The sequence below is a fragment of the Rattus norvegicus genome, chromosome 14 (genome assembly GCF_036323735.1).
Source record: "Rattus norvegicus strain BN/NHsdMcwi chromosome 14, GRCr8, whole genome shotgun sequence".
Classification (NCBI taxonomy): domain Eukaryota; kingdom Metazoa; phylum Chordata; class Mammalia; order Rodentia; family Muridae; genus Rattus; species Rattus norvegicus.
Window position 1 is genome coordinate 13249467 of NC_086032.1, and position 19903 is coordinate 13269369.

The window sequence follows — 19903 nt, forward strand, 5'->3', positions numbered from 1 at the left end:
ATAAAACAAATTATCTTGTGGAGCCAGCACTCTCTTGCCCGCACTTATACAAGAGTCATCCTTTAATACAGAGCACAATTGGGTTCAGCTTCCATTGTGGCCTAACACTCCCTCTGCCCTGCCTTCAAGTAGTAATCACCCTCAAAGCCTCATCCACCATCCTTCATCTCCATGGCAGAAGAAACTCGAGGATCCTGTATCACTCACAGAAATGAAAACAGTTGAGGGCAGGGCAGGAAGAAAGGACTCTGGTTTTAGGGCCGTTCCATGTTCCCCGTGGAACTCTAAGCACTTCGTACCTGTTCCTACCCTACCAGAGCTCAGATGCCGTGCTTCATCTCTTGACATTATAGGTCAAAGGTCAAGACAGTGATCTGGGCCACATTTGCTCTTTCAAAAAAAAAAAGCCCATGTCAGCTACACAGATCACATCCATGATCCCTGCTCAAACAGACCTGGCTCCTGTGCTTTTGGAGAAACTCATGTTAACTTGCTTTAACGTTGGTTGTCTACAAATAGTCTCGGCACAGGAAGCACGGGTCTCATTCCCACCCCCACACTCCACCCAGCATGAGACCATTGCCCTAGAAACCCTCTGCTGCTGCCCCAGAAATTAAGTCAAAATGTCCTCCTCAAAAAAAAATGCTGGCTCTTGAAGTATCACACAAACCAAGATACCTGGCCTGTTTCTGAACTTGGAAGTTTCAGAAAGCAGGTAGCCTTTGAGTGATATGAGAGACAACTCATGACATCCTAGGAGCCAAAGGAATCCTTATTAAAGCTCTTCAGTACATCGGGAAGGAAATGGTGACTTCGCTAAAAGAAATAAGAGTTGGACAACGGTGGCATACACCTTTAGTCCCAGCAATTGGGAGGCAGAGGTAGGCAGATCTCTGCGAGGTGGAGACCAGCAGCCTGGTCTATAGAGCGAGTTATAGCACAGCCAAAGCTACACACAGAAACTCTGTCTCGAAAACAAAAACAGAACAAATAAACAAGTAAAAAACAAACAGAAAACAAAACAAAACAAAACAGAAAACAACACAAACACCAGAAAATAAAATAAAATAAAATAAAATAAAATAAAATAAAATAAGAGAAGACTACTGTTGCCTGACCCTCTTTGCTGTGTATGACTCACATAATGCCAAGCACATTCCTCACAGGGTAGGTGCATAACCCTACCCCTGAAGAAGTTGAAATGCCTCAGAAAATATAGGTAAATGAAGGTAGCATTCTCTGAAGATAGAGGGCCAGGAGACATTCACTACCCAATAAAGGATTTTGTGCCATGAGCTTGTACTCCTCCTGACAAGTGTGGGCAGAATACCCTGGGTTTGGGCATGCATGGATAAGATTTGTGGGTGTTCCATTGGGAAAAGAGTTACAGCTGACTGATGCCTTCTCAACCAGAGTCATGAAAGAGAACAATCACCATGGTGGCACTTTGAAGAGAAAGTAAGCAGGTCTCTGGAGTAGTCTAAGAGTAGAATAAAAAGGTATTTGTGGATCTGTCTGATCTTGGGGATTTTGCAAACTGTTTGCATGATAGACACCATTCGTGTTACGTTATCCAGCTGGGGCTGGGCTGTGAACAGTTCTCTTTGCTCTTTCAACAGCCACCCTGAAACTCTCTCTATTCCTTCCAAGAAACCACCAAACCATGCCCAAGTGTTGTGGTCGACTTCACTCAGTCCACATGCACTATACCCTCCATGCGTTTCCTTCAGCTATGAACATTTTCTCAATTCTTACTTTCTACCTCACAGGATTCCTCACTGACATTCTGGAAGAGTCCCTGGTGTTCTCCCTGATCCCTTCACTCTATCCTTGACCCAACGAAACACGCTACATGCCACATCCAGCCCTCAGAGGACTTTGTACAAACACTGTGGCTCCCTGGGTTTCCCTAACCACCTGTTACTGCCTTGATTGCAAAATGGTCTTCACAGGCTCCCGTATTTAACACTCAGTTGATGATGATACTTTGGGGGTTGTGGAACCTTCAGGAAGTAGGACATAGCTGGAGGAAATAGTTTGCCAGGCTTGGGAGAAGTAGGTCTAAGGTTGCACTTCAGTCTGGCTTTAGCCTCCTTTTATCTGATTACCCTGAGGTGAGCAAGCCTCCACCCTCTCCTACTACCTACTATGTTGTTTTCTCCACCATGATGAATGGTGTCCCCTAAAACTGCAAGCCAAAGTAAAACCCTTCTTCCCTTGACTTGCTCCTGTGATCAGAGAAAAAATTAACTAACACAGCACTGTTTCCTTCCCTTCCTAACACCTTACCTCGATGTATTGTGTTTCAGCCTCCACAATTCTTTGTCTTGAAAAGATCTCTTGAAGGGCTTCGAGTAACAAAATTGACTGGGTTCTTCCTTATCCTATGAGAAATCCCACAACACAAATACTTCTGACCAGCTTGACTCCTTGAAGCACCCTCTCTCCTCTCAGCACAGTTTATCCCACTCCTTAAATTGGTTGGGTCCTCTTTCTATGCCTCCAATGGACAGGTAAATATAGGAATTCATCACAACCCTTGAGATGGCTAATCTTTATTGCCATACCTCTGGGATGGTCATAGGGCAGTGGTTCTCAACCTTCTTAAACCCTTGACCCTGTAAGACAATTTTTTTGTTGTGGTGGTGACCACCAGACATAAGATTTATTGATATTTCATAATTCTAACTTTGCTACTGTTATGAATCAGTGTTTTCCAAAGGTTTTGGGTGACCCCTATGAAAGGGTCATACAATCCTAAAAGGGGTACCCCAGAACTGCAGGGGCGGGGGTATTTCTAGAGAAGTTTAAATGCAGAGAGAAGACTCATGTTGAATGTGGGTGATACTATGCAAATGAGCTGAAATCATGATCTCAATAAAAAGGGGGAGTTAGCTGAGTATACCAACATATATCTTTCTTTGTCCCCTGCTCAGAGACATCACTTTATCTGATACCTCACATTTTTATTGCGATACCTTCCCCCACAGAGCTTTCCTGATCATTCTTTTCTCTGTTATGAAGTCAGGGAAAGCTACAGTTAAAAATAAAACCTTCCTCCCTTAAGTTGCTTCTTTTGGGCATTTGATCACCATAAAGAGTAACTAATACAACCTTTGATAATTTCTATCCTCTCAACCAAGTCTGTAGAAGCCTCAAACCAAACATGACCGGCTTTGTGCACACAGACACCAGAAGCCAGTGGAAAGGGCTCAAGAGTGCTGGCTGCAATCACTCAGGGTCTCTGCTTCCTTCCATAGCTCCTTGTTAAAGCAGCCGTAAGAAGGCATCCATCAATCCCATGACAGATCACATGGCATGATAGAGTGAATACCCAGAGGCGGAGAAGAAATCAATAAATGACATCTGAAAATATAAAAGTCAACCATGAGTTGCCCAGAGTGTCACATTCATCCAAGTTAGATTATAGCTCTGCTTACACAGGAGATCCTAACTATTTCAGTTTGAAAAGTTGGACTTTTAGACTCTTTTTGTTCACTGACTATATTTATTCTATTGTTCACAAAGTCACACTGAATACCCAGTCCTATGGAGAACTTGATTCCACAACCACATCTGAGGGAGTTCCTATATTAGTTCCTTCACCCCAACCTTCCTTCCTGCTCCTGTCAAACACTAGCACCAACAAAACACCACTTAAATAAATATGTGGTAGAATCCTGCTGTGAATCACAGTTGGTTGACTGGTTTTTATTAAACCAAGGGAAAAAAGAATAATAAATTTCTAAAACCTAGGAAACAGCTTTCTTTTTTTCCAGAGGCTTGAAGTCAAAATCTTTCTGGGAATAATTCCTTGGGAGACTTCAGAATGACAGATGACCCAGGAAGGAAGCCAGACGCCAGAGCAACAAGGGCCCAAGGATCAATATGCGTGTTCTGACTTCCATCCAGAGAAGTATAGGACCCTAGGGCAGAGACGGAGCTCAGGATGACAGGCTACAAGTGGCCAGTGCCACCGGGCACCACCTGTGAGCAGGCTTGAGGGTCCAGCCTGAAAGCTACAGTCATCTACACAGAAGAGGGTCTCTGACGTGTTTGAAAGAGCTTTGGGGATTTTCTTTCTCTCACAGCAAAGCATTCTATGGAATAAGATATAAAAAACAATTTTTCAAAGCATAATCAAAAGACCAAACCACCTTAGGAATGGTTCTCAGAGTTCATGACTGCCAATGTTGACATTTTTTTTCTCTTTTATGTTTTTTCTACACAGCCCTTCACATGTAGATTTTTACATGGATGAGATTATATGAAACGTGGGCACATAGTACTTTCTGCTTAGCCCTGACACCATTTCTACACGCCATTAGGGGCATTCTGTCAACACTGTTTTTAAGAATGACATAACATCACAGCTCTAAGTGAAGGAAGGAACAGAAAAAGTCATTTTTATTATGGAGTGGACATTCTGTCTCCACTTTTCTACTTCAGGCTACAATGAGAAGCTTTGTGCATAAGTCTCTGCCTGCATTCCTGATCATTTTCAAAGGACAGCATTAATAGGCCTAACTAATATCATTACAGCTTAGATATGTGGCCTTGAACACACATTAGGTAGTGTCTCAACTGCAACAATACAAACCCTTCTGAGAAGGCACCATCCCATTCTGTCCCCCTGATTGATGGGGAAACCGAGGTGGAGCACTTCATTCCTGGGCTCACATGAGCCAGACAGAAGCAGATGAACACACAATTGCAGACATGAAAAATAGTGCCTCACAAATTCTTTTCTAGAAAGTTCATATCATTCTGTGTTTCTGTAAGACATTTGAGTCTGTTTTGTCATAACTTTGCCAGTACTACAAATTTATACATATATTATACATATATTTTACACACACACACACATACTCATACACACACACACACACACACACACACACACACACCAAAAAAATTGGTTAATCAGGTTGGTAAAAACTTGTCTTACTATATTTTACCTTATTATTTTATACTTATAGGTGAAGTTGAACATTTGAAAAAATATTTTTATTTTCAAACAACAAAAACATTTAAGTGGCTACAGTATTCAGAGAGTATTTGGCACAGTTAATGACTGAGTATATGATTATGTCCAAGTAGTTAATGTAGATAAGAAAGCAATAATGGGAGCATCAACTCACATGTTCTCTCCTTACCGTTGGCTGCCACCCCCATTCACAAGCTCTCCCCGGGAAGTCAGCAAAACCTCACCTCCAAAGATTCCAAATCTGTAAGGCCAAGGCATCAGGGAAAGATAAAGGATGCAGGGAAAGGCCAGCAATCCAGGCATGACCATGCATTTGAACCAACAAGGCCTGTCTTTCCTCTATCCATACAATCTATAGCCTCTTCATCTTCTTCCCCCAGGCTAGAGAAGCATCCAACTCTGAGGAGAAGGAGCAGAAAGGCCATTTGCTTTGAACTGATTCCCCTCCCAGGAAGCAGGCTGAGCAGAACTGGGTCCTGCCTCTTGCCTTAAGGAAGGCTATGTCTGAAGTGTCCTTCAAAAACTCTGACCCAGAATTGTTCCTAAAGGACCGCAGGGACAAAAATGGAGAAGAGACTGAGGTAAAGGAGGTCTAGTCACAGACCCAACTTGGGATCTATCTCAAGGGGAGACTTCAAGGCCTGACACTATTACTGATGCTATGGTGTGCTTACAGACAGGAGCCTAGCATGGCTGTCCTCTGAGAGACCCAACAAGCAACTGGCTGAGACAGATGCAGATACTTACACCCAACCAATGGACTGAAATCAGGGTCCACTGTGGTTGAATTAGGGGGGCAACCTCATAGGAAGACCAGGAGTCTCAATTAACTGGGATCCCTGTGATCTCTCAGACACTGAGCCACCAACCAGGCAGCATACATTAGCTGGACTGCTCCTGTCTAAAAGAACCGCAGAGAAAAATAAAATGGAGAAGAGACTGAAGACAGGACTCTATCATGGCTGTCCTCTGAGAAGCTCTACCATCAGCTGACTGAGACAGTCACAGATACTTACACCAAACCATTGTACTGAATTCAGGCACCCGATGGTTGAGTTAGGGGAAGGATTAAAGAAGATGAAGGGGAGGACAACCCCATAGGGAGACCAGTAGTCAACTAACCTAGACACCAGGGAACTCATGGAGACTGGAGCGATGGCTCAGTGGTTAAGAGCACAGGCTGAGTTCAGTTCCCAGCACCCATACGGCAGCTCACGACCATTAGCAATAGAATCTGCTGTCTTCCAGTGTGCAAGCCTACCTGAGACAGAGCTCTAACCCAAGCACAAGGAATCTCATGACAGTGAGTGGCAGTGTTGAGGTGTACCTCGAGAAGGAAGAATGTGTCTGATGTATGACCAGAAGTGTCACTTTGAAAAATGTTAGTCCCTCACAACCCCTTTAAAATGGATACCTAGGTCAGTTTGGTGCTATTCGATTATATGGATCAGGTAATTTCTATGTGGTTTCTGGATTAAAAAGGATTGCTGAACAAAAATACTGGAAAGGACAGTGTGATGGTCAGTGGATGGAGATGTTTGCTACTAAGCCTGACCACTCTTCAAGCCAGGGGACCTACTTGGTAGAAGGAGAAAATTGAGTCTCGCAGATTGTTTTCTGACCTCATTGTGCGTGTTGTGACACACCCGCCCATGGGCACACACATGTAAGTACATATGATCCTCTTTCACCTCTTGGCTCCAGGAAAGCCAAGAAAGGAAACAACAGCTAATGCCAAAAAGGATCACAGCCACACGCTGCCAGTTAGCTGCATGAACTCCACTCCGTGTGTGCCTCAGAATAAAGCTATGACGATGTTCTTCATTCAGAATATATGGAGACCTCTGCCTCTGGGGACATTTCTGAAAGAAATGCCTTTAACGTTCTGTTCTTTCCAAGTTACATCACTGCATGTGCTCTGCTGTTCATAGCAGGAAGATCAGGGATTGACAGAATGAAACCTGGAAAGACCAAAACCTCCGTGTGCCTTAGACCTGCTTGTGTTGTCTGCTGATCTACACCCAAGCTTGTGTAAATAGTGGGTTTCATAAGGACAGAAGAACACTATCTGGGAAAACTAAGATAAAATAGAAACTATACTTTAAATGCGATAAAAATCTGGAAATGCCAGGAGAGTTTGGAGAACCTGGAGGCCTCTGAAAAGGTTTTGGAGGAGGATTGTACCCCTATTTTTCAAAAATCTTCTTCATCCTAGTTGGAAAAGGATGCTATTTGGGTGTGCTGTGTGCATGTGTGTGTGTGTGTGTGTGTGTGCGCGTGCGTGCGTGAGAGAGAGAGAGAGAGAGAGAGAGAGAGAGAGAGAAAGAGAGAGAGAGAGAGAGAGCGAGCGCATGCATGAGTGGCCTACAGATGACTGTATAAACTGCTGCGGCACTGGTCACTTCCTGTTTTTCATCCCATACATTCTAAGAACTGATCTGATTTGGAGGAGACTCTCCTTGGTAGGTAGTAACCATCTGACAAACAGTGACTCTTGCTGTCCACAGACTTTAGGAATACATCCAACCTTTCCACCTGTATTCGTGACATATCTAAGGCAGTTCCTCAGGACACACCAGTGGAGGCTTCGGCGGCTGCCTCTCAGTCTTTACTGGTATGGTGGTTACTAAAACAGGGACCTGAATTTCCAACCGACCAGTCTGACAGCCTTGGTGAGGATTAGCATCCTATCCTAAAGCTCTGTCTAGGCAGGAAGGCACCCACAACCCATCTTCCTGCCGACAATCAAGAACTAGGAGGTTGACCTCAAACATGCCTAAGTGATGTGTGCACACAAGGATTGCTTAAACAGTGCCTATTGCCGGAAGCTGCCTTTCAGGTTCTTCCCACTGCCACTCAGTAAGTAAATTCTTCCTTGTCACTACTGCAATTACAGTGCAGGGTCTTTAAATATAACATTCATTAAGGCTGACAAGGAGGAGAGTGAGCCGGGAGATGCATTCGTGCTCAGCCCGCTTCAGATCACTGGGGTATGATGCACACCTGTGTGGTTCGAGCAGGCAGATGGGATTCCAGTTGTTTGTATACATACCACCTTGTCAATAAACAGGAATTCACACTCTGAGCAAGCAAATTAATGAAAATATTACAGGGAAGTCGGGAGGCCGAGAACTAGCTCCAGATAAAATAAATACATTTCTTGTTTTAAGCACTAGAAGACTCTATTTGTTTTCTAAATAGACACAGCATGTAGACATGCTCAAAATTTAAACAAATCGGAAATTAATATTTGAACTCAGCAGCTGCAGCATCCTCCAATATGTCGCCCTGCAGCTGTGAGGAAATTTCACGCGGTCATCGCTGTGTGATGTCTTCTCCAAATCAGAGGCTCTGCTTCGAGGGTCAGTGAGGATTACCCACATTCATGATGGATGGCGGCAGTCACTGGGGAAATGACTTATGTCTCATCTTTGGAACAAAGACCAGAAAGCCCGAAGATATTCAAGACAACATCTGCTATTAAAAAAACGGTCTACATGTTGATTTCATGGGGAAGTGACTCTTTTAGCTGATAAGTAATGATCTATAAGGATAAATTTAGACATACAGGGAGATTTTTACTATTATCCCACTGGTTGATTAGGTTCTTAATGTAACCATTGTCAAGGCATTTGGAAGTAGTTAAAGTAATCAACACTTGTAACTGTTCTCTACCAGATACAAGGAGAGATGATGTCATGCAAGAACTCCAGGTCTTTTATAAGTGTAGGATTCAGTACTATAAACCCGGTTAAGAACCTGTGGCTGGGAGGGTCATGTGCTGGAGTGCAGATCCTACGAGGATGATTTTGCTAAATAATCTTCTTCAACTGCTTTCAAAATACCCTGATAAATCCCTAGATGTGTGCTGTGCCCAATCAGAGATGCTTCTTACTGTAGGGAGGGGTGATGAATGCTGAAACTTCATAACCGAAAGTACTGAGACAATGGATAGTGGAGCACATGGCCCTAAGTAGAATAAACACAACACCCCCTTCAACACTTGCTGAGCATGTGGAAGAGGGAGTGGAAAGACCCATCAGGGGCCAGAGGACAGAAAGGTGCACAAGAGATAGACATTTTCATGACAGTTCATGAATGGGGCTGCATTCATGAACTTGGTGCAGCTGTTGTTATCGGAACAAATTTGGCACAAGTCTGTGCCCCTCACCATTTCATCATGCATGTGGGGTCCATGAGGCTTCACCCCTTCCTGAAGGACTACGGGTACTTAAAGGTTGTTGGGGGAGGGAGCGGGTGTCATTCCTCCATGGTGCAGTCACTGATACATGTGTTTGTTCTACCACATAACCTCCTACTCAGGCTGAGGGAGGAACACTAATTGAATCCAGTGGGTTACACATTAAAAGACATGAACTCAGAGAGGCCTTGAGAAGGAGGCTGAGCAGGAAGAGGAGAGTTTGAGAGAGGAGAGTGAGGGCAGGAGACTTAAGAATGACAGCAATGTGTTGCACAAATTTATGAAAAACCAAAGGAAGAGGATAGGATTTGAACTCTGATTCCACCATTAGGAGCTCAGAGGTCAACTTGTGAAACCAGCACAAAAGACATTAAGACAACCTCTGACTGGCAGAAGAGACAGAAGCCCATTCCTTTGCCTTTTATTATTACTTTGGGCTCAGCCCTCCCAAAGGTGTTTAAAATCATGTCCTTTTTTCCCCCCTCAGAGAGTCTAATTAGTACAAAAGACATAAAACAAAGCCCAACCAATGGAAAAAACAATCAAATAGAACTTCCCTACCAAGACAGACTGACCTTAAGTTGACAGGACAGTGGTTTCTACCCAGTGTTGACCAACTTACTATTGGGAAGGCTGTTACAGGGCCCAAGGGATCATTATGAAGACAGAGGCAGTTAGATAAAGTAACTGGCAATGCCACAGTTCTCAGTTGGAGGGGAGGGCAGCTCCTGTTGCAGGACAAGTGGCATAGGTACTGTCTGGGCTCATTTATCTTGGCACGTTGAATCCAACTTGTGTTGCATTTGACTTAGCTCCAAACAGAGAGTGACTCTCTTCTGTTAGTGCTTACGGCAAGTCAGCTGACCACCAGGAAGGTGCTACAGGAAGCAGAACGTGAATGGGACATTCCCTGGAGATGCTCAACACAGGATGATGAGCAATCATAGGCACCAGGAGGGAAGTAGAAAATACAGAGACATTAGACAGAGACGGTGAGGTTTGCTTTGTTTCATGCAGAAAGGGTGAAGGGAGGCCCAGACCACCTTTTTATATGCAGGCCATACACCTTGGGTACTTAGCTGATGCCTAAGAATGATGCCCAGTGAAGACATCCCTGTCAAGGACAGAATACACAACAGATTGCCTTCACAAAGGAGGGGAGAATTGTGGAATGGAGACAATACACAATAAATACAGATGGAGTCTCAACACACACAGGTATCTAAGGAGAACACAGGCCTTGGAGATCAGGATAAGGACATCAAGGTGGGAGGCAATGGAACCATCATAACATTTTGGTCTTGGATTATTTCATAAGGCAAAGGTGATCTTTATGATTTACTCTCATCTTGGGAAGAAGAGGGAAAAGATCCTATAGATGTGTATGCGGCTACCATGTAAGAGAAGTAAGCTTATGGATTTGCAAAAGGAAGGGAGAAAAGGAAACATGGTCTAGGCCCACAGCAAATGAGCTGGGAATGGGCATCACTCAATGGATCTCAATTGTGCTGATTACAAAATGAGTCAAGGTTAAACAAAACTGTCATGAGGAGAAAGAAAAATAGATTGTGGGTGTGGTGTGAAGAGTGCGTTTCCTTAGAGCTTCTTCAGTCTGCAATTCCCATGGGTGGAGGGGAGTGAGAGTCTTCATACTTGGAAAAGAATCCAAGGAGGGAAGGGGAGAGAGGTGAGGAGGAGGAGGGAGGGGGAGGGGCAGGGGGAGGGGGAGAATGCTGTAAAGACAAGAATACAGTAAAGGAGGGGTGGAGGGAGTCAAGGTTCAAGGGGAGCTCAGAAGAGGTTGTCTGAAAAGGGAGGGGGAAATAAATGGCTGGAGGAGTCAGCCCAAGGAGGGATGGGTGGCAGAAAGGAAGTAAAAGGATGGAAATAGAAAATATAGAGATATCTGAGAGAAAATATGGGGTCTGCGTTTTATTGGATGTTGTTATTCCTCCACATAAAAGGGAGAGTGGAGTTGTGGCTGGGTTTTCATGCCAAGGAGATTTGAGTGGAAGAAGATGTATACAGGAGTGGGAGGTTGTGTGGGCAAAGTCTCAAGAACATCGAAAGGAGGTAACTTAAGCAACTGCCAAGAAGGGCAGAGCAGGTTGTGTGTTAAGGCCACACAGGGCCCTCAGAAGCCTGTCTCCTTGGGTACAAAGCCTCCTGTGAAGTTGGGTAATCCCAGTCCTGTGGCTTATGAAATGGAGAAGTCACTAACCACATACCCAGCCCTCTACAATACCTACGATGACTTAAGTGATGAGTAATTCTAAAACCTTTTGATGTAGCGGGCCCAAGCACAACCAACATCCATGCTGGAGATAATGATAGTTTGAAAAAAAACAGTTCTTCTGCTCGTTGCAAGTAAGCCAAAGAAATTTTCAAGCTTGGGGGAAAATCGGGCCAGTGCAGTCAGAGGACACTGCTGCCTTTAGTACTGAGGATGTAACCACTCCTAAGTTCAGCTGTGTCCTGTGAACACAGAGCCACAAAAGCCCTGTCTGCATTTGGGGCCTGTCCTTCCTGGGCAGCAGCAACAATGACCTCAGTAAAAACCTGTGATTGGCACTTTAAGGTCCTTCTGTTCTTACGACAGCTGGGTAGGGAATTGTTTAGGTCAAAGGTGAAGGGATATTGCAGTCCAAGTTCTTTTTTTTCTCCTTTTCTATTTTCTTTTTCTTTCTTTCCTTCTTTAACTTGGAAGTCCTCAATTTAAGCACAGAGAACGTCCTTCTTGTGGAAAGGATGAAAGACAGGAGAAACCTTGAAGTGTTCAATCATTGATCCGCAGACCCTGTGGTCTCTTGAATAAAAGCATGAATTGAGAGAACAGGGAGGGAGATAATCACTGAAAGTTCCAGAAAGAGATTGGATATACAATTCATAGTTCAAGCAACAGGAGATCGGGTGGCATGATGAGAAATAAGAAAAGAAAGGGCACTGCAAAAGAAGGAGATAAGAGAAATAAAGAAGCGGGTATTAAAAAAAAAAACAGAAGGCACAAGGAAATTGAAAATATACAGAGATAGAAGATGAAAAGAAGAGGCAAGCCAAGCAGATGAGATAAACACAGAATATGGATTAGGCTAAGAGAAAAGCTCCTCGAGCCCATCCATGTAGAACAGGAAGGGGCGGGACTAGACCCTCGAGTCCAGGCATTTGCCTAACCCAGCATGTCTCAAGCACAAGCCTTACCCCGGTCAAACCGACAGTGCACAATGCTTTTATTTTCAAATCCAAATCAACTGGAATGTTCTAGTCATTACAACTCTGCAGTAAGGTTTTATACATTGACCCAGCGAGATGATAAAATACTTATAAAGATATAAATTCATAAATCATGGCTACTACTAGCGACAAAAGTATATTTAGTCACAGTTGTAGCCTTGCAACTCATTTAAACCTGCTAGGTAAATTGTCTCCTGCTTTTCAGCTGCTACCACAGCAGGAAAATAGCCAGTGTCATTGAATGGCATTTAACCACTAAAAGTGACAATTAAACAGATCATTCTAATAGTGTCAACACATGGAAATGTATGTGCTACCTAAGACAAAACACTCCAATGGCTACCACCATAAAAACCATCCAAGTGCTTATACATTTTAAAAGATTAAGGCCGGTGTGAATTGATATAGATTATACAATCTTAGCATGGGTTAGTGTTTTTCTTCACCACTGACTCAGTCAGATAGGACACACCATACAGCAGGGGCAGGGCACCCAAGGGAGTGTAATCAGCTCCCCTGGGATTCACAACAGCTCAGGATGTTTGAGAGTGCCTCTCTAAGATCCCTCATCATCATAGGCACCCTTGCCAGTCCATCATTTGATCCACTAGCCAGAAACTGGGAGGTGGCTCATTCTGGAAGGTGCTTGCTTTCCAAGCAAGAGGATCAGAGCTTTATTGTTATGTCCCTTATTTAAAAAAACGCCCTGCACGGTGGCATGCCCTTATAATCCTCGTGCTAGGGGGGCAGATAGTGGGACACAGGAAAAGTGGCCAGCCTATCTAGCTGAATCACTTCGTACAAGATCCAGGGAGAGACCCTGCTTCAAAAGTGTGGTAAAGGGAGATTGAGAAAGACATCTGACTTCAACCTCTGGCCTCCACATGCTCATGTGCATGTCAACACACATGCACACAAGTGGATGCCGATACAGACAAATACTGCACACGTGTAGATGCACAAGCTATGGGATAGGGGGCTGGGGAGATGCTCTGTCAGTGATATATTCATTTCACACATACGGATCTGAGTTCAACCCCTAGAAGCCATGTTAAGGACCAGGCATGGTATAGTATGCACGTCTAACCAATCCTGGAGAGGGAGAGACAGAAAGATTCCCGGAAGTCACTCTTTAGTTGTCTACCCTAATTGATGATGTTCTGGTCAGTGAGATACTCTGTCTCAAAGACAAAACCTGAGACTAGCCTCTAGCCTCTATACACATAGACATATGTGCATACTTGCATTGTGCACACTCAAACACTACACACACACACACACACACACACACACACACACACACTAAGCAAGCAAACAGCAGCAATAAGACCTGCTCCTAAGTCCCTAATGTGTGTGCTGGGCTATACTCAGCACTGTGGAGTTTAACACATGACAACGTGATTATGGAATCCCAGTCTCCAGATTCAGCTCTTAGTGCTATCATTCTTGTTCAGTCTTATTTAGGTTCTCTTGCAGCTCAGTCTGTTTATATGCAAGACAAGGATTGAATTACCACCTCCCTCGAAGATCGCATGAAAGCTAAATGGCAAGAAAGCGTCAGAAGCGGTCAGGCCAGGGTTTCTCACAGGCATCCTCGGCAGCATCACCTCTCATTAGATGCTCATGCACATCGTCTGTAGAGAGTGGGAGTTAGGCAGTACCAAGTAAATGCGGGAAATGATCTGCACACAGGCAAATTAGAATGTGGAAGATGCCAGGGAGAGGCTCATTCAGGGAGGAAAAGACTGAGCCAGGCACTGAGGAATCATGGGTAGGATTTTGATGATTGAAATCAGGCAACAAACACTGACCCTCTATGTATTTAAAGCCTCTGCCTTTCCTGCTCAGGACCAGCTCACCTCCCTGTGACTGAAGCTTCTGCAAAAGGACACCGCCCCACTCCTGTCTGTGTCTGAGTGTGGGAGCATGAGACTCCTTCAGGCCTCCTTCCCAACTCAAACCTCCAAATAGTACTCGGTGCTGTGGCCATATCAGCTTCTTCCAGAATGCAGATCTGGGCATGCCTACATTATCACCAAGAACATGGGCTTGACTTTCCAGAAATGTTAGCAATAAATGGAGAGAAATAGAGGAGAAAAAAACAGGGTTGAGAAGGTATGGGCTGTACTAATGATTTGAGAGAAAAATATTAACAGCCTAACAGCAGCACTCTTTAAAAGGGAAGTGGTGACAGGGCTCATTTGTTGTGTTGATTCTGCTATCTAGCCACAGAAAAAGGACGGAGGGAAGGAAGAGAGGGAAAGAAGAAGGGAGGGAGAAAGAAGGAAGAAGAAAGGAAGGGAGGGAGGGAAGGAGAGAGGGAGGTGAAAAGGAGGTGAGAGGAGAGAAGGGGAGTCCACACAGAGTCAGTCTGAAATCTATGCACAGGTCAATGCCTCATTCCTTTTTACTAACTGACAATGAATTGCTTAAAATATCAACACCAGCTATCAGCTGAGAGCTTCCCCAAGAGAGTTCTGGAACCACTGGCAACCTCTGTAAGAGGTTATACTCAGTCAGATGGCCAGAAAATGTCACCTGGTCGGCGTTTTCATAATGATATCTCTGTGAGCTTCTAAAACTACGGCAACAATGAAAGTTGCTTAGTTTTACTTAACCCAAATTCCAAGCTAAAAATAAAACAAAAACAAACAAACAAAAAACAACCAAAACCAAAAGACCAAACAAACAAATAAACAAACAACAAACAAACAAACAAACAAAAATGCCCATAAAAGCTATATCTAATTTTCCAAGTTTTTGGCCAAGAGTCTTTGCTTGAGGCCGATTGGAGGGTGTGAACCAGCATTTAACACATTGCACATAATCAGTGATCAAGCTCTTACTCCCCAGAAATCCACCATCCAAGCTAGCCAGCGACCTGTCCTTGCACCAGCACCTTTGTTTTCTCATCTTTACCCGTAAGATCTGAAAGTCGAGCATGGCCATCCTGTCTGACACTCACAAAGCCCAGGGCAAATTTTTTATAATGCCTCTGCACTGTGCTACTTCGCCCTGATGGTTTTATCTGCTTTTTCTTCTTCACCTCACCTTCTTCTGTGAACAGGAGAAAGCTCTTAGCCAAGAGAGACAGATAGAGAAAGCACCTCAGGCTTTGGAAATTTTTGATAATGTTGACATATGCCGGGGGGAAAAAATCTATAAAGCAACCCTTGGTTTCTCCATAGTGCATCACCGCGTCTGTAAGAGGTTGATGGACTCCTGCTTCTCAGCCCACTTCATCCGTCTTTGCTGAAAATCTTCAGCCCTGACCTAAATCTTCCAGCTATCTATTCGCTTTGACAGGCTGGGAGGGGGAATCCCCCACACATGACATCTCCATAAGGGAGAACACAGTGAGGTGATTGGACCTGTTCCCGGGATGTGTTTATTCTTGTCTGTGTGATAGATTAAGTGGAATTTTCTTTTTGAACAGCTAAGTGCAATTAAGAGGTCTTGGGTGATGATCTCGGGCACAGCTCAGATAGAGGATGAATCCCAGGAGTAAATCCTGGCCCTCTGGAAGGTGCTCACATACCAGAGAGGGCAGAGAGGGTCCTTCTCTTTGGAGCCCCCAAGGACACTTCCAAAGACACTGTGTATGGTACGGGTGTGTGTCAGCCTGTTTGGTGTGACAACACGTGGCTCCCTACCACCCTCCTGCCTTCAGATCAAAGTACCTGAAAATTTTCATAACATTTTGTATGAACTAAAGCATCATTTGAATGTGAAAATTAAATCCTAGGGCCTTCAGTTCAGGATAATAGTAAGCAGGAAATGATCTGGTCACTATTTACATATCCTGCTAGCCTCTTCTGGGTCAGTAACCCTAATGTCCAACTATCACCCAAAGTCTAACCTGTCCACATGCAAGTGTCATCTTCAATGCCTCTTACAATGACTCCTGTCCTGGCCTTACATCCATGATCTGAAAATCTAGACACCATGTGAATCTCCCACTCTCTCACCACAATGACAAGAGAACAACCATTTCTGTTGCTCTACTAAACTAAACCATATGAAACTGCTCCTCTTGGATCATTTTTACTGACTAATAGCAAACAGCCATAGACCAGTCTAAGGTATCATCTACATCCCATGAGCCCAAGGCCCTTCCTTCCCCTTCACCCTTGGCTTGAGAGCTCATCTGGGTTCCTGCAGTTATACAATACTGGTCTTTCTGCCCTCACATCAACTTCTTCCAAGTCATTTTCTGTAATCTTTCTCTTCACAGAAAGGCACCCATGATACATCCTGCTTAAAAACTTTCAGGCTATGCTTGTAATCCCAGCCCTGGAGTGATTGAGTCAGGGAACCAAGCCAGCCTGGGCTACAGAGTAAGACCTCCCTGTCCCCTGTCCTCCAGAAAAGATTGTCTCAAGAGGTCAGGCATCTCGCAGCAAGGAGAAGCTCCAAGGAGCCCCATCCTAGGCAGACCTTAATCTTGGACTTGTAATATCCATGGCAGTGAGAAAATCCATTTCTGCAGTTAAAGTCTCCCAGTGTCTGGTGTTTTATTATGGTAGCCTTGGCAAACAAACGTTCCATCCTTCACGAAGCTACATCTCTCAGACGCAAGCAACACGTCTTCATCTCTATCCTCAAAGCCTGCACCAGGGCCAGCCTGGCAAGGAACATGGGTCTGCTAAGTACTTAATGAAAGAGCAAGCAAAAGAACATGTAACAGAGTAGTGGGGTGGGGGCGTTTAGAAAGTCATACATTTAGTGACAAAGTAAACTTCTACATTAACACACTTTTTCTGTTGCTTTCATATTTGAAATATGCTTATTCCCATCCCTGTGCAATAAGGATTTCTGAACAATGGGTGATGGCTACTTGATTTAAAATCATGAATACACAAAACCTCATGAGGCCTGTTCTTGTGAGACTGGGGCCTTCCAAAGTCATTGAGAAAAGTCCTATGATTCTCCATTCTAATGGCTCCCATCGGCCTTGAAAAATTAATGCAGTTCCTAATCACCTTATTTTACTATCAAAGAGTATTCTGGACTTTGGATAGAAAAGAGCTCATTAATTATTAAACCACTCCAATCTCCTTATATAAACATTTGTTTATAAAATATGTCATAGGATAAAAGTTTTAGGATCCACACGGACAACAGACTGGAATGAAAGATCTTCTGTAATAGGTACAGTAGGTACAGAGCACACCCTTCCTCTAATATCCCCCTAAGCTAGTCCCTCTCCATTCTAGACAATCACCTCCTGCTTGTAGACCATACATAATATAACCTTAGTCATGACACAGATCTCCCCAAAACTCTCACAGGGCCTGAGATCCAGTCTCAACTTTCACCTGCAGCATCCGGCTTTCTACATTCTGGTTCCAACCTAAATTCCCCACCCTGTTCATGTGTTGTGCCTCAGTGCCAGCATGTTCTCCATGTTCTCCACTCTTGTTAGGTGACTCCTCGCCCACATATGACCCATACTCTTTGCTTTCCACGTTTGCCTTCTTGTAGAACCATATACCCTTCCTCTAACTCAACCCTTGCTAATCCACAGGAAGCAAACTAGGTTTTACCAGCTCTGTGAAGCCTTCCTATCTTGAGCTTCCTTTCCAGCCCCCACTGGACTCGTACAGTCCTTAAGGCCTACAGGTATTCAGCACATAAATCTCTTTGTACCATTTGTTAACTGTGCCTTCTGTTCATCCCCTTAAATGGCCTGAAATGTCTCTCTTCCTCATAATACTTCCTCGTAATAGCCACGCAGTAGACATCCACTAATAGTTTTGCTACCATTCTCAGTATGGTTTAGACCTTAAGGGCTCAGCCCCCAGGGTCAGGATACTGGTGGAAGTGACAGAAGTTTGGAAACCTGTCCAGAGTTCACTGGGTCACCGGTGGCTACCGAACTTTCTCTCTCTCTGTTTGACTACCTGTTCTGTAACATACGCTTTTTCATACAGGCGTGCTTCTTTCACAACATGACATAGTTGAGAGAAGGGGGCCCTTACCAGACTAAGCTAAAGCTAGTGATAGGGACTTGAACCTTCAAAATTCTGAGCTAAAGGAACTATTTTTACATGTTAGCTGCATCTGGTATTATAATTACACACAAAGTTGACTAATGCTTAGTTTTCATGGAAGCGGCTTACACACCTAAAAGTATGCTCAGCAGCTGAACTCAGACTTTCCTTGGGAGATAGTCAACACCTGCCATCCACAGACATTGCTCTGGGAGGAGACACCGATGATTATCTCCCTCCTGAGACAGCCCTGACTGCAATTGGAAGTTACCAGCCATACACTGTGTCCTACGTGAGGTACTGTTTATTTCTCTGTGGGCTTGGATGGAGTATTGTTTCTCATGCATGCTATACCAGGGCCTTACCACCGAGCTACTCTCCAGCCGGCCCACTGACTAGACTCAAACCTTAATGCTGAACTGCAGCTCACAGTTTCTGTGACTCAGATTTCGCTCTGAATTCCTCATTATTCCAATGAAACCTGCACTTGGGAGTTTTCAGTCTTCTCAGGTGATAGAACCTAAAGTCTCACATCTAACCTTAGGATTGTGTACAAAAGAAAATATGCCCCTGGCAAGACACTGGTACCAACCAGACATGTTGAGAACATAGACGATGGTTTACTATGTCCCAAAATTAAACAAAGTGACAATTATTGGTGCTGTCTTGGTGTTGTCTTGCCTGCTGGACATTAGTGGATTCAAAAATAGGTATTTTGATATTGTATGTGAAAGGCCAGGTGGATGGTCACAGACAATGTATGATTCTAACATTATTGATGTTTCAAGTCCTTCCTATGTCTCTCCCTGTGTCCCTCCCTTCCTCCCCCCCCCCCCTTTTTGGATTCTAAAATGAGGAAGGGGAAAAAGTCTCCTGAGAAAACTTCTCTACTTGTAGCTTAATCTCCCTAAAATTCTGTGCCTGGGTGAAGGGCCCATCAAAGAGCAGGGGGTGAACAAATGTTCTGAAAATGCATTTTTGTTATCCTAAAATGTACATGAAAGGACTTGATAATCATCACTTCATTCTCCATTAATATGAGATTCTAATTTTCTCCCAGGACTTATAAGAGTATTATTAAATTTACATCTGAAGCTACATGTGGTGGCGCACATCCGTAATCCTCACCTTTGGGAGGTGGGAACAGGAAGATCAGGAGATCAAGGCCGTCCTCAGTTATAAAGCAAGCTGATCCTAGACCATGTGTGAAGATTAATCTTCATTACCAATTTGACTGAGTCACCATGGAAACACACCTCTAGATGTGTCTATGAGGATATGTTCAAGGAATATTTAATAAAGAAGGAAGATACACCCTTGTGACCTATGGGCTCTGTCAAACTCCTGTACCATCCTTTAGTGTTTATGAAGGGCTGTGCCCTCAAACTGGGAGCCAAAATACTCTTCCTTTCTTAAGTTGCTTTTGTATTTCATCACAAGAACAACAACAAAAAAGTAACGAACACACTGGGCTAAATGAGACCCTATCTC

At 44.0% G+C, this 19903-nt stretch overlaps 1 protein-coding gene across 2 annotated transcripts in view; it reads right to left on the minus strand.

Annotated features, from left to right (window-relative positions):
• Fras1 (Fraser extracellular matrix complex subunit 1) overlaps nt 1-19903 on the minus strand; it is a 411526-nt gene that overhangs the window by 154097 nt on the left and 237526 nt on the right.